General features: G+C 35.3%; 1 protein-coding gene across 6 annotated transcripts in view; it reads right to left on the bottom strand.

The window, feature by feature from the left end:
- Positions 1–16,284, bottom strand: part of LOC131824150 (contactin-4) — a 938,389-nt gene that overhangs the window by 848,690 nt on the left and 73,415 nt on the right. Inside the window, exon 1 of one of the 6 annotated variants that reach the window (XM_059161542.1) lies at positions 6,772–6,930. The exons of the other annotated variants lie outside the window; for them this stretch is intronic. The gene's annotated coding sequence lies outside the window, so the exon portion shown is untranslated. Of the gene's footprint in view, positions 1–6,771; positions 6,931–16,284 lie in introns of those variants that run through there. 6 annotated transcript variants of the gene reach the window in all.

The following is a 16,284-nucleotide window of genomic DNA, read 5'->3' as shown; positions in this document are numbered from 1 at the left end:
GTAAAAATATATTATTTGGGGTAAAGTTGAAGAAGGCTATAATGATCTCAAGGGAGATATAAGGGCCAAAGGATCTCAAGGAAACTGAACTGAAACACCAGAAAGATTCTATATAGAAGATCCAGATAATTCCCACTAAGAAATGACTTGGGGAGGCATCTGGGCTATAACCTGGGGATGGACACAAAGATAAGTTACCAAGGGGCTAAGAAAGCTATCCAATGAAGGCTCACTCTCAGAGCTGATGGTGAGAAGGAGACAAAAAAAGAAAAGAAAAAAAATCTGATGAGTCACTCAGGGAATTTACTTAGGGGCCCAAGGAAGACCTCCACCAAAAGTATCCTGAAAACAGTAGAATGTATACTTGGGCAAGCTCAAGGATAGATCAATGAGGGTGAGCATCCTTCCTAAATTATTGGCTATTCTACATTCCCCGCTCCTAAAAAGTTTCACTCCCTCTTGGAAACCAGAAACTTGGTATCATCAATAAGTCAGAAATATCAACATGAATGCCTCTTGGGAGCTTTCCTCCCTTGATCCATGCTCTCGGTTGATACTACAAGCTCACTTCCTTTGCTGTCATGAATGGCAAAAGTGGTGCCTACTCCTCAAGATCCTTTAATTCACAAAATTATGGTATTAGGTAAAAGAGGCTCAATCTGGCCTTTTACCATACCCTTTTCTACTCAGTCACCCATGTTTCATGGGCAGATTTACTCAATACCTAAGCTGGAGAAAAGATGTAATTTAAAAACATGTGGTATCTACCCTGGACAATTTCCTCTTGGTGGGAGAGCAAGGCCAGAGGCATGACATGGTCGCACTTTCATATTTGCGATGGTGTTCCATAGACTCATCAGGCTAGAGAAGACGCCAAATTTATTTTCAACCCTTACAATGTGCAACAAAGAGAAAACCATAGCAGACCATGAACCCAGGGAAAAGAACGAGAACTGTGCCTCAGGTGACTCCTGCAATCACATACCCATGTCTCAGAGAGGGAAGACATGAGGCATGAAGCTGAAGATGCTCTCAAGGGCAAATGTTTCTAAGAAGATAGTACAGTATGGCTACAGAGTCCATAGTGCCAAAAGAAACAAAGAAACAAAGAGATTTAAAGAAGAGAGAGAAAGACATTCTGAGAACCATAAAGCTCCGAAGATTGCCATACTAACTGGCCACCTAAGTAGCTCAAGGGTTCAAATAACTAGGGAATGCCCTATACAACCATGATTTTTGGTAGTCTAAACTACAGGGAAATCATGCTTTAACACCATCTTTCTTCTCAGTTAAAGCTTAAAACAGAGGCAAAACCTCAGAACCAGGCTCGTAATTGTGTCACTGACATGTCCCCGACTCAGTTTGGCTGCTACTGGCTCAAAGCCACATCCACATGGCATGCCACAGCAGGGATATGGCACCTTCCCAGGTTTTATATAACTATATGAAGGGGAGGACAAGCACCCTGGGGTAGCAGGAGCATGGATCATCTATGTTTCAGATAGTAAGACAGATCTAGAGTATTGGTTTAGACAAAAATGAAGAAAATGAGTCCTCTGGCAGCCTCCAACAAGTAGAGAATCCACAGGGCATAAAGATTTGGGAAACTTCCTCACCAGAGAGAAAGACCCACCCTTCAAAAAAGAGTGGATCAACAGAAACCTGCTGAGGGAAATATCCCAGATCTTGCCCCAACAGGGTACAGGCTCTTCAAAAAACAATTCAGAGAAAGCAAGAGTCGTTTGCCTCACTGGGTTCACCCAAGAAAAGGGAAAAGTCAGCAAGGTTCCCCGCAGAATGTCAAGTGAGTATCAGACTTTGAGCAGAGCCCAGGCCTTCTTCAAAACAGAGCTGGCTTTCAGGTAGTGTAATGTGAACACTGAAGACTGCAGCACACATCAGTCATGGGCTTGATCCAGGAAGGGAGATTGCATCTAAGGCATATACTTCAAGCAAGAGAGCACAGACAACACGCCGAAGAACTCCCAGCTCAGGCAGAGCCCACAGTCGAACAATCCTGTAATTATAGACCTTCCTCCTCCTTTAAGCAAAGCAAAGTGACAAATGCCACATTCTACTATCTTCAAGGAAATTTTAAAGGCCTAGATTTTTTTGGGAGGAGCAGGCAGTTCAGGGAGGGATCGATGTCCTAGAAACAATGAGGAAGTCAAATGTGACTGAGGTATCCTCTTTACACACCTCCCAAGAAGCCTGTGTCCCCATTCTATCCCCACCAGCTGCTATCCACGATGGAAGAAGCTACAGCTCACTCCCACCCCTGTTCTGATCTCTCTTTTGAGACTATCATTTCAAGTATGCCTGAAAAGTCCTCTTTCATTTCCTCCTATAAAGGGAAATGTTTTTCAATGAAAATTTCCAGTCCATGTGAACAAAATGTATTTCACTAGTTTGTTCTCTTAAGAGGATGGTCTCTGTTTCTCCTTCCAAAAATATTTTCTTCTGACTATATTGGTTTTTCTAATGAGAGTACTATCTTCTCTGTAAAGTCAAGTCTTACATAATCCCAGTAGTTTGGGCTGATTAAGTGAGCATCATTCTCAAACAGGACATTCCATCCAAGGCTTTAGTTGTATTGTCATTATTTCCAATTATATATAATTCAGATATAAAAGAACTGCTCTCCTTCCCAGTGGGGGGGAAAAATGATTTAAGCTCAAAATTGACAAGAACACAAACAATTAAAGACTAACAAACCAGATTATCATCTTTCACCCACAGAGAACAAATCTCTATAAACTGTTAATTCACTTTCAGAGACAACCAAATGGTAGACCATAAAACAAAATTCCTAATCATGCTTGTCACTAATGAAGAATAACTTATCAGGTCAAAAATGAACCCAAAACAAACAAACACACACCACGGAATTAGTAGAGAACGAAATTAAAAAGAGAAAAACAAAGGAAACAAAACTCTACCGCTTCTTTGGATTCACTTCTAGAAGCCGAGAAAAGACATGAGTAGGTTTAAATTTCCTACAGAGTATACTTTTTTTGTGATGAAATTCACCTGTTCTGACAATTGAACCCTCTAAATATCTCAGTGGAAGATCTCCAAAGCTCATAAATATAATCAATTTTTAGAAACTCAAAATCATGATTTTCATACAGATATAAGATTGACACGTATTAAAGATTTTATTTTATTCATCATGAGCAAACCAGTCAGATGTTATAAATGTTTTCTGTTTCTAGATATATTTTGAAAGTAGATACAAAAACTTCCTGGAAGACAGACTATGTGATGTGAGTTATTGAACTCACTTCTGTAGAATATGTGAATCAAAACTAAAATTTTATCTCTCAACCATATGTAAATAGATTTTTTTTTAATCCAGCACTTTTATAGTTGATTTTTCAGTATTTGTGAACACCAAAAGCATGTTCAGTATAATTCAAAACAAAGAAGAAAACACCTGCTGTTAGGAACAGTCATTTTAAGTTGAACAAAATTATTCGGGAGGGAAAGAAAAACACACACACACATGCTGCGTTAGTGGCTTTATCTCGAAAGTGCCAGTTCTCCACCAAGACAAAAACAAACTTATGGGGAAATTTTGCTTGGAAAATAGCTCCCAAATCACCAATAATTGGGTTATAAGAAGACATATTTTGTTCTATTAATGTTATAATGAGTTACATATTCAATAGCCTTTTGGCTGATTGACCCATAATTTTAAACACTAACTTGGCTAATTTATAACATATACAATAAGCTGCATATTCAGTAGCTTTTTTTTTGGCTGCCTACCCTACATTTTAAACACTAATTCGGATAGTTCATGATGCATATAGATGGTAAATATTATATACTGGCTGTTTATTAAAGAAAACTTGAAAATCTCCTATGTAATGACAAAGGGACAAACAAGAAACAACTAATGTTGTATCTGCAGACTTTACTAAAGAGGACTAACAAATTTATATCATCTCTGGTTGATTAATGTTATTGTTAATTCATTTATGGTCTTGCCTTTGAGTAGGTAACAACTAACAGGAAGGTAGGTAAGTAAGTAGATTACAACTAATAAGTAGATAGATAAAGAGATGAAGCTGAATAAGGAAAAAGGAAAATACAATGGATAAATCTGATTATCCACTTAAAAGGATTATCACTGACTGCATTGTGAACTAGGCACCACCTAGTGTAGTGCATTTACTAAGATGCCAGCCTCAGCAGTACCATCCCAGACATGCTGGACCACAAATGTTATCATGGTGGAACATCATGTAATTGATGATAAAATTACACTTGGCTAGAACCTACCACTCTATTACATTTTCTTAAAAATCCATCCATGGTTGGAATGGATTTGCTGTAGTTAATGTAAATGCCCAGAGGCATTCAATACCTGTTCTTGCAAGGGAACCAGCAATGACAGAGAGAACACCAACTAAAACTAGTTCAAATTATTTGCTTATTCCATGCTCTAATTTGTATATGGAAATGTAACTACCAATCCATCAAAACTGTTGCTGCCTTCTCCGGAAAACTTATGTTTGATTAGCCCATATCTGTTTACTCAACTTGTGATCAAAAGGATGCTTTTCTGATAATCCAGTCAAAAGAACAATATGACAGTTAAAAACAGAATGATAATTACTAATCAATAAGAGATTAAAAAGCAACTTTGTCTTTTCTAACATTAATTTTAAGTCAATCAGCCACTGTATTTAAAACTTGAGTTACAAAAACAGCAAAGTTACAGGAGTCAATAACACTGGATTAATAGTCAGTAGGCTGGGATCCCCATTCTAAATATAATGTGCCCAGAGATATTTGACTTCATTTCCCTGTGTTTTCTTTTTTTTTTTTTTTTCCCCTCAAAAATAAACCAAATATTTGTTAGGGGAGTTTTAATATGTTTAATACATTTGGCTGAATATGAGTTTTCAGTATTTCACATAAGTTACGTATCCCTTTATGCAAAGCTTAGTAGTGACACCCCATCACCTTTCACTACCTACACATCTAATATAGGGATTAGCTAATAGTCTTTAAATATCTGGGGTCTTCTAAAACCCCTGAGGTGGCCAAGTTTGTTTTCTACTACTGTTTAAGAAATTAGGCACCAATTCACAAGTGTCATTTTTAATACCTAATATATTATTTCAATAATGCATCAATCACTTAAAAATGATGAGAAAACACTTTACAACATAGTTATGACAATTTCCCAAATAAAGCTTTTTTGAAGGTCATGCTGGAGTCATTACAGCCAATGGATTTGGAGGTTCACTTTAAGCAGAACCATTTTGTTGTGCAGATAAAACATATTTCACTGATAAGCTGAAGACAAACAAGTTTCCTATGTAGTTGGCCTCAATAAAATGTTAACACAATGAGTCCAGCCTAATCATGAGCAGTAACCAGATGGCTAGGCAATATTTGACACATGACTTATCTGTCAATGCTTATAGCTACATACTCAATTCACTCTGGGTTTGACCTTGATTGTCTTACAGACTCTGTCAATCACAATGGCATGTGATTCTTCAATCCAAGGTAAATTTCCTCTATAACTACAATCAGATGGTTGCTAAGGCATTGCTGTCAGTCACGCAGTTATCCCCAAAGGTCGGCTTTCTATGAGTGTGTGTGATAGTCAACAAACTTCCAGTTAAAATGCCATAAAAAGACAATTTATGCTGCATTTGAGATAAGTTGCCAGGCCTAGCTATCGGGAGAGTTCAATTTAAGAAAGTGAATTGGGAACTTAATTCAATGGATAAGGAAGGTCAAGAGTAACCCTAACAATCAAATTATAATTGTAAGAAACTCTATTCACATCAAGTCTGTTACACAATCCTGAGAGAAGTCTGGGCCATTCAAAATACTCTTGCTAGGACCACCAAATGAGCAAGTGGACCCAAAATATGTGTTTCTTATTTGAAAAGAGTAAGACAAAAATTTGTCGTCAAAGAGAATTAGGTCTGGATCACAGCTCACTATTCACTATACAACTTTGATAAGGTGAAACTTTCTGAGCCTCACTAATCTATAATGTAAGGATATACAACTTATCTTTTTGGACTTTATGAGGATTAAATCAGGTAATAAATGTAAATGTACTCAACATCATATATGACCTAATAAAGCAGTTCATAAATCTTGGTTTTATCCCTATCCTTCTAGCAAACTTTTTAATATAAAAAAGTAGGTGTTTGTTTAGGTTAAACATATTTTTTACCAGAGTATGAAATATAAACTGATAGAAAACCTATAAATCAGAAAGCAAACTATATAACTCATATTTCCATCATGTAGGTATTGATCAATATAATCAATATACTTACACTATTAATTCAGTAGCCATAAGCTATATGTGGCTACTAAGCAACTGAAATGTAGTCAAATGAGGGGGGGCTTAAAACAACAGTAAACATTTATTATTTCACATAATTTTTGTGGGTCAGAAATTTAGGAGCAGCTTAGCTAGATAGTTCTGTAGGTTGCAGTCAAGAAGTCATCCAGAGAGGTACCTGAAGGCTTGACTTAGAGGATCTGGCTTCAAGATGATTCACTCAGGGCACCTGGATGCCTGAGTTGGTTGAGCAACTGCCCTCAGCTCTGATCATGATCCTGGAGTTCCAGGATTGAGTCCAGAATCAGGCTCTCTGCTCAGCGGGGAGTCTGCTTCTCCCTCTGACCCTGTCCCTTCTAATGTTCTCCCTCTCTCTGATTCTCTCTCTCTCTCTCAAATATATAAATAAAATAAAATAAAGTAAAATAAAAAGATGATTCACTCACATGGCCAGGAAGTTGATGCCGGCTTTGGTAGCATGTCTTAGTTCTCCATCCTATGGAAACCTCCATGGGCCTGCATAAGCATCCTTAAGGTTCCACATCACTTCTGGCTTAGCCAAGAGAGAACTAGGCAAAAGCTCCAACGTCTTTAATGATTTAGTCATGGAAGTCATACTCTGTCATTTCCAAAATGTGGCTAATCTGAATTGAAATGTGCTGTAAGTAAAATGCATATCAGATTTCAAAGACTTAGTACAAAAAAAGTAACAATTCATTAATAATTTTTACACTATCTCTGAATTAATGATTGTTTTAAATAAAATATTAACTAAAATTAATTTTACCTGCCTCTTGCTGCTTTTTTATGTGACTAAAAGAAAAATTTGAATTGGATATGTGGCTCACATACTATTTCTAAAGAACCATGCTGATATAACTAGTTGGATCTTTATGGATTTCTACATGAACAAACTTGGGAACCACTTTACAATCATACATGTAGTTCACCCCATTCTAAATAAAGCTTTTGAAAATTAAAACAGAAACACTGAGTATGAGTATTGGAATATTAAAAGTTCTGAAGAAAGAATACTGGGGAAAAAATAGAAGTTCAGTGTAAAATTGCTAATGGTGGTGTTAGTCATGAAAAACACATTGTCCTCAATGACATTCATAATATACACTCTTAATAGGGTAGTATTTTTTGTTATAGTTACAAGAAGAAAAACATCATCCACGCTGAAAGTTGAAGTTTATTATCTCAACTTCACTGGATGTATGAGGAATCCCATTAATGAAATCTAACTTTCGCCTCTCCTTACCAATTCATCCTATTTGAAGTAACATGGAAATGTCAGTTTGATGGCTCAACTTAATCTACAAAAGAGAAGACCAGGAAGAAAACTTTCTTATTTTCCCCCAAGAAGAACAAAAAAATTAAATAAATTTAAAAAAATTTAATCCCACTGATAATTTGTATTTGACCAGAAATATTTTAATCATGTGAGCACTTAATAAGGTACAAATAATTATGTGCAATTACATGATAATTACTTTCAATGTAATTACCATGCCTTTGCAGCTTTGTTAGAGATAATCAGATGGTTACTGGTGAACTACAAATTAATTGATAACAGGACATTTATAATTACAAATGATCATTATTACTTTCGAGTACTATGAGCACATTAGAAATATGGTTAGTATGGCAGGAAGATCAGGGACATCCATTTAACAGGAATGTCACAGAATAAGTAAGATTAGATCATAAATGTATTTGTTTCATTTCTAAGCCAAAGGATGCCCTGTGCCTACTGTTAGAAAATGTTTCGGTCCTATTTCGTTCAATATATACACAGCCTATTTGGGATTAGTCTACAAATCAGAGATCTTCTCCATACTTACACTATACTATCTGTATTGTGATCTAGATTGTGTATTTAAAGGGATTTAAGCAACAAATTATAGTTTTAGAGTTGGAAGATAAATTGATGGGAGACATTAAATACCTTAGATCACACAGTGTGAAAGAACTAAATAATTTCATTATCTCTTCATTTTCAGTCTAGGATTACATGACAGTAATATCTCACAAACCTAAATGCTTCACGTACTACTCATAATATTGCAGTATTTATATACTTACCCTCTATTACTTAATAATAGATTCAATCCTAAATGAGTTCTCTGTTTTCACCTCATCCTAAAAATTCATACCTGCAAATTTATTAGGATGATGTTAATTACATTTTTTTTCCAAATCAGATTAAAGCTAACATGTATCTACTATTATAAATACTATATTCTGTTACAGAATGCCTACCAAACCTTGTGAAACACTGTGCTATATCACACTCCCACTGATGCTAGAATTCTTTAAGGTTAAAAATGGCTTAGAATAGTACCCTGGCACATCAGAAAACAAAAAAATTCTAAGCACCTTTGTGTAGAGCAATGCATTATATAATAAATTCAATGCAAAGATCTATGTGTTATCACCCTGGCCCTTGAGAAACTCAAAGCTCGCACACAGTATAAAAGCCTTACACAAATACATTCAATACCAGGCAGCATGAAATGCATTCTATAAAAGAGGTACATCCTCCTACAGAATGTCACAGGTCTTAGTTATATCATTCCTGGCTGAAGTAAACAGTAGTGGCTTTGCAATAGAGGAAGAAAATGAGCCAGAGCTTGAGTGTCTTAAAAAGTTTAGGAATGTCAAGTAAGGACACATAAGACAGAAAATGCAGAAAGAAAAATCATGGTATGTGTGGTAGTTAACTTTTATGTAACAACTTGGCTTGATTATGATGCTCAGTTGTTTGGCCAAACAGTAGTCTTGATATTGTTGTGAAAGTATTTTGTAGATATGATTAATATATATAATTAGTTGAATTTAAGTAATGATTACCCTCCATAATGTGGTGGGCCTCATCCAAACAACGGAAGGTCTTTCAGCAAAATCTAAGGTTTCATGGAAACGAAGGAATTTTATCTCAAGACTATAACACAGAAATTCTGTGATTCCAGCCAGTCACCCTACCCTAAAGTTTTCAGACTCAAGACTAATATCAACTCCTATCTGAGTATCTAGCCTCCCAGCCTGTTCGACAAATTTCAACTTCAAGACATCAACATTAATTCTTCCCTGAGTTTCCAGCCTGAAATCCCACCCTATTGATTTCAACTTACCAGACTCCACACTGTATGGACCAATTCCTTAATACATATTATATATGTGTCTATATACAAATATAATATAATATAATATTTATAATATTATATAATATATTATGCATATTAATACTGTCAATATTATAAATATTATATTATACTAATATTATATTATATTATACATGTATATATAATAAATGTATTCCTTAACACATACAGACACACAGCCACAATCCCACTGGTTCTGTTTCTCTGGAGAACCTGATAAAGCATATTAAGATAAAAGTAAAGGCACACAAGAATACAGGGAAACCACTGAAAAGTAGATTTGGAACAGATAGCAGAGGAATGCTGAAGAATTCAGATGTGAGGAAGAATTCAAAAAGTGGCCACTGAAGGTGTATGATCAGAGGAAAACAATCCAAGAGGTACTTTAGGAAGACAAATGTGTCAGTGATATTCCCATTGGACCAAAGAGACAAAAGATAACAGATGTAGAGAAACCAGGTAGAACATTATTATCAACATTTAATAGTTAATCTTCCCAAACCAATAAAGTCTATGAAAAATCACACTAATAATGCTGAATTCCTTCTATTAATAAAAATGATATGGTGATGAAACCATGTACTTCCCCTTGCACATTTGACTTAAGGGCTCCTTTGAAAAAAAGTTTTAGCCCTTCTTCCCCTAAACGTTTTTCATGATTCCTTAATAGATACATGCTCTAGAATTACTCACCACCACAATTTTGCTTTTATCTATATTTATGTAACTGACATGCAACATAGAAATGGATACGCAGTGGTGTTTATGAAGAAAAAAAAGTTCCCTCTGACTGCTGAAAGTGGTTTTTTTTTAAGATTTTGTTTTTATTCAGTTGACAGAGAGATCACAAGTAGACAGAGAGGTAGGCAGAGACAGAGAGGGGGAAAGCAGGCTCCCCGCTGAGCAGAGAGCCCTACCTGGGCTTGATCCCAGGACCCTGAGATCACGACCCAAGCCGAAGGCAGAGGCTCCAACCCACTGAGCCACCCAGGTGCCCCTGAAAGTGATTTTTTAAAAAATTCATATTCTTGCATTTATCTACGTGTGACAACAAAGGTAACTTGGCTGATTTCCTATTGACTTCTATTTGACACAAAGTTATTTCTCAACACATTCCTGAAATTCAAAGAAGGGTCCAATTTCAGGTTATTGGCCTTGCCATGATGTTTATTTCTTGCCTTCTTAGTGCTTATATAGAGTACTTTTTTTATTTTACATTTAAATTGACTTAAATATATATCTCCCAAACTATAGAAAATAACGTAAGATATACCCAATAAATTTAGAAAGCAAAAACAAAGGTGATACCATGCTAATCTTTTTCTTTAAAGGAGTCTTATATTAATTACAGTCATTAGCAAATATCTTCCATTATTTGGACCATATGTGCACATCACCAAAACTATTTATTTAATATTTTAAATTTAAACACTTATTTTACACATGTCATAGCCAAGAGAATCTAAGAAACCATGGATTTGACATGCTAGTTCTATTTTCCTAATATTTAATAGATACATAACTATGAAAACAAAAGTGGATCTTAAAAATGTCACCCAAAACAAACACAATACCACTAAGTAGTGAGTATATTCTACTTAACAAGAAACTCCATTAATAAGTAAATTTTATATACTTCAGTTACATACTGAAGTATATAACTATCCCTTACTAGGGATACTTATATCCTGAATATTCAGTATATCCTTATATACTGAAGTATATAACTATCCCTTACTAGGGATAGTGATGAAAGATAAACCATATAAAGTCCTTACTAACACTTACTTGTTTCCTATAAAAAACAGGATTCCCCCTACTGCTGAAAGATCTATCCCAGAAGGTCCATCACTGGCCAGAGGGTTAGCACATAATTTGGGAAGCATGACAAGTACTTTTCCAAAGAAGTTACAAGAAGGCATTTTTAAATTCAACATAAAAAGAGAGTCATTACTATTGCAGATCTTACAAAATGATGCTGCAGTAGTTAGGGTTTGTTTGTTTGTTTGTTTGTTTCCATATATAAGGAATAAGCCACATTTTCAGGTCACTTTCATTAAAGAAGTTTACTGTCAAGATAAATTGGTAAAGAGGGCTGGTAATCTGCGTCTAGTAACTACTTTCTTTATCTTGACTTTATGCTATGCTGTCTGCTTACCCATTGTCTCTGATTACTACCCTCATTTTTTTTTTTTTAATTTAAATTCAACTAAGTAGGGGCGCCTGGGTGGCTCAGTGGGTTGAGGCCTCTGCCTTCGGCTCAGGTCATGATCCCAGAGTCCTGGGATCGAGCCCCACATCAGGCTCTCTGCTCAGCAGGGAGCCTGCTTCCTCCTCTCTTTCTGCCTGCCTCTCTGCCTACTTGTGATCTCTGTCAAATAAATAAATAAAATCTTAAAAAATAAATAAATAAAAATAAATTCAACTAACTAACATATAATGTATTATTGGTTTCAGGGGTATAGGTCTGTGATTCATCAGTCTTATATAATACCCAGTGCTCATTACAACACATACTCTCCCCAGTGTCCACTACCCAGTTACCCCAAGCCTCTACTCTCCTCCCCTTCAGCAACCCTGTTTTTTTCCTAAAATTACTACCCTGTTTTTATGCCTTCCAGCTTCAGCCAATCCACTCTCTGCTCTCTCCCTCTGTATGAACTGACTGCCTAGTGCCACCATGAAGTACTAAGCACGGCTGTTCGCCAGAGCTCTTGCCAAGCCACTTCCTAAAGATCCCCATCCTATAGGCGCAGGGAGCCATCTCAGGTCCATTAAACCATGTTTAGTGAGGCAAGTCATACTATATCAAGCACTACTCAAGCTAAACCCTCAGGACGGCATTCAGGAGCCTTGGCTTCAAATACTTCCCCATGTTCTTAAATCTGATTTTCTTACATTTCTCTGAAGGAGTTTACAATCTAGTAAGATAAAAAGATATTTATACACAAGCATCTACAATACCAGGCCATTTGAAATTCATGTTATAATAGTGGTCCAAAGCGCAACAGAATTCAAGAGTTCACTTCTGGCTGAAGTCAAGGGAAATTACTTTGCTTAAGAAGGAAGACTGTAAACTGAGTCATGAAGGATTAGTGATTTCTATGTTTAGAAATAAGTTACTGTAGCCTAAGCAGGAAATTTTACACAGAAAAAATTTACACAGAGAAAACGTAAGCCATCAGTCTAAGTTTAGGAGATATGACATTCTAAGTTTTCATAAAGTGGGACGGTAAACCTAGAAAGTAGCTTTTATGATCTCTCCAGTAAAGATTTTATTCTTATAAATTTAAAAAAGTGACATATACATGTTTATGGGGGGGAAAAGGTCTAGTTTTTCCATCCATAAGGATGACTATGGTTTTACCATCATTTATTCAACTGAATGATCAACTATAGTTTCCCTTTCCACAGAAAAGACAATATCATAGGAGCACCTGGGTGGCTGAGTCAGTTAATTATCCTGGGACTCTAGGTTTTGGCTCAGGTAATGATCCTGCAGTGGTGGAACCAAACCCTATGTTGAGCTCTATGCACAGCATGAAGTCTGCTCTAGATTCTCCCTCCCCCTACTCCTGCTTGTGCACATATGTGCATGTACACACTCTCTCTCAAATAAATAAATAAAATCTAACAAAAACTAAAGAAAGAAAGAAAGAAAAGAAAACATGGTATATTCTAGAATAACCAGGTCACTGTACCCTTCTACCCTACAAATAAAAATGAATGAATGTAGCCTTTATTGGTCCATTTCACTACTATTTACCAAATCCAGGCTCACTGACATTTTCTTATCTTGAGGCTAATAGTTCTGGTAAAATGTATTCAAGATGTCCAAAGATCGGCACACTTTCCTTCAAGATCTGCACACGTCCAGTTGACTCTCAAAGCTTATTTCACAATAAAAAACAGCTATACTTTTCAAGAAATTATTTCTATGGATTCTGTATCATATATTGCATATGCATAATTTCACTTACTTCATATGCCAACCCTATAATACAATTTCTATTTAACAAATGAGAAACCAGGGTTCAAACCAAATTCTCTCAGGAAGTAAGAACCTGAGTTGCCTTTGAACTTTCAATTTTTAAAATTTTTTTTTTTTTTTTTTTTTTTTTTTTACTCCACTCCTATAGCTTACTTGTCATGGTATATCCAAACCTCAAACCTTTGTTCACACTAATCCACCTCCCAAAAACATTCAGTCTATCCCTTGATAGCCATTAATAGCTCTATATCTCACAGGAAGCTCTTCTCAAGATGAATAAGCCATCCTTGTAATAAAAATATAAATGAAGTCTTATGGAAACTTGGAGGAAGGAGTGTTTAAGTTCATAGATAACTCTAACACAAGGAAATTAATCTATGGGGTGAAAAATAATTGATCATTCAGATTCCTGAAGGCTCTTCTATACCAGTTTCCCACCATTCTGTATCTTGGCTAAAATCCATCAACCAGCTAGAACCATCCCTAATCAACAAGTTAGTAGAGTATGCCTGTGTTGACATTTCTGTTGAAGCCAAACGGTCTGTTTGCTCAGCTGATCACAGCATCCTCATTAGGAGTTCTTAGCCCATCATATTTGATGAGTTTGGCAAAGTACTCAACTGTATTTGTGTTCTCTTTTCATGCTAATCATTGAAAATTTTAACCACGGTTCTGATTAACTGAAAGCCCCAATTTAGACATTCAAACAAACCAATCATTTTCATGATGACTAATAACAGCACAAACACAATCTACCAATATACAGAGCACTAAGAGTCATTCAGATCTGTAATGCCAATGACACCTGTCGCATAAGCTTAAAATTTCAGACTTTGCCATTTGTTTCTTTTGCCCTGTAAATGCAATCAATAACTAAGTCGTTAGTTCACATTCACATCCAGGTTTTTCATTAGTTCTTGCCTGATCTATTCAATAGCCTCCTTCCTAACTTGCCTCTATCCCCTAAATCAGTCCCCTATAATCCACTATATACTCTCCTGAACAGCTGTCATGATGGACGTTTCTATTCCATCCTTCCCATATTCAGAAACATTTAGAACTTCCTACCATCTACCAAACAAACAAACCCAGAAACAAACAAAAATTCCAGCTTACTTAGCCATGTATTAGCAATCAGTTTTCTTATTAATGTCAATAAATTCTCTGTTAGTCTCTAAAAGGAAAAATCAACTTATAATAAAACTTGACTTAGTAAAAAGCTTTCTCCTGAATGGACTCTAGAGCAGTGGTTCTCAAATATTAGTACCCATCAGGATCAACGGGAATGCTTGTAAAAACACAGATTCTAGGGGGTAGGATGTAGCAGTTTCTAATTCAGGAAGTCTGGGGTGAGGCTTGAGAATCTCCATTTCTTACAGGTCGCAGGTGCTGTCGATCCAAGGGCAACACTTTGAAAATGACTTGTCTAGACAGAGTGTCACAGACAATGCTAACACTAAACACATCAAGATTATCACACAAACTATACAGTAAGTAAATTAAGTAAATATATTATACATATTATCTGTTCTTATCCTTTATGGTATCTGATGGAGTTGGAGACTGTTTCTCTCATAACTGAAGAGACACTAACAATAAGTATGTTTATATACATTTTGGGACGTGTCACTCAGAACACCTCCAAGAATCACAGTTTGGTTTATGATTTTGCTTAACATATATACAGGTAGAAAATTGACTATAACTTCCCACTGAATTTCTGAACTAAAATGTCAATAGTTTTACTTTTTTCAATTATTAAAATAGAGAATGTTCACCATAAATATTGCAATAATTTAGAAATAAATAAAACTAAAGTTAAAAATCTTCACTCTTGTCACTTTAGCTACTGCATTCTTGAGAGTCTGGTATTTATTTTTGCATCTTTTTTTCCCTATACACAACAGATAGGATTACAAAAATGAGATCACAAATTACATCCTATTTTATAACTGTTGTTTTCCTCCAAAAATGTAATGAACATTTTTTAAGTCAATCATATAGATACACCTCATCATTTGTTCGAATTGTCTAAACAATCTTTTGTGTAAGAATGTACTGTTTTTATTTAATGACTTGTTTTGTGGTGGACACTTTTGTGCTTAATTTTCTGATGTAATAAAAAAATAACAACAATAAAAAGCTAGTAGCTATGTTTTGCATTTATGGGGAATTTCTATCTTATAAAATTGAAGTATTTAAGAAAACCTAACATCTATTTTTCTTCTTTTATAGTTCTTAGATTTGGATCATGCTAAGGAAGTCGCTCCATAAAAGTAAAAAAATATTTTCTATTTTCATCTAGTATTGTGTGATTATTTTTATATTTAAATTTCAGGCTAATGTAAATTTTTTACTTGGAGTCTTGATCCAATAAACAAATGGGATTTTCATAGTATTTGTTATTAATCTGTGTTACCATTCATTTTATCTGACATATTTAATAAACTCTTAAACTTCTAACTATAATTTTTTGTTTCTATCAATCTATATCTGCACAATTTTTTACTATCCAGTTTTTTAAATTATTTGGCATTTTAATTCACTTCTACATCTAATAAAATCCTCCATCCCTTCTTCTATGATGTTCTATTTCTAAATACTCTATACTTTTCTAACCACTTTTCCTCCAGATCAAATTTTGATTTATTGTTTAAGTTTTGCCTGTCCTAAATCTAAGTATAAAAATAAATAAACTAGTTGAGACTTTTATTTGGACTTCAAGAAATTTATTTATTAATTTGTACACAACTGACATCCTTAAAAGGCTAGGTAATTCAAATTTGAGAGGATGCTGTGCT

This window comes from Mustela lutreola, chromosome 2, assembly GCF_030435805.1.
Source record: "Mustela lutreola isolate mMusLut2 chromosome 2, mMusLut2.pri, whole genome shotgun sequence".
NCBI classification, from domain to species: Eukaryota; Metazoa; Chordata; class Mammalia; order Carnivora; family Mustelidae; genus Mustela; species Mustela lutreola.
Note: the sequence above shows the minus strand (reverse complement) of the source record. Positions and strands in the feature narration are given on the sequence as shown.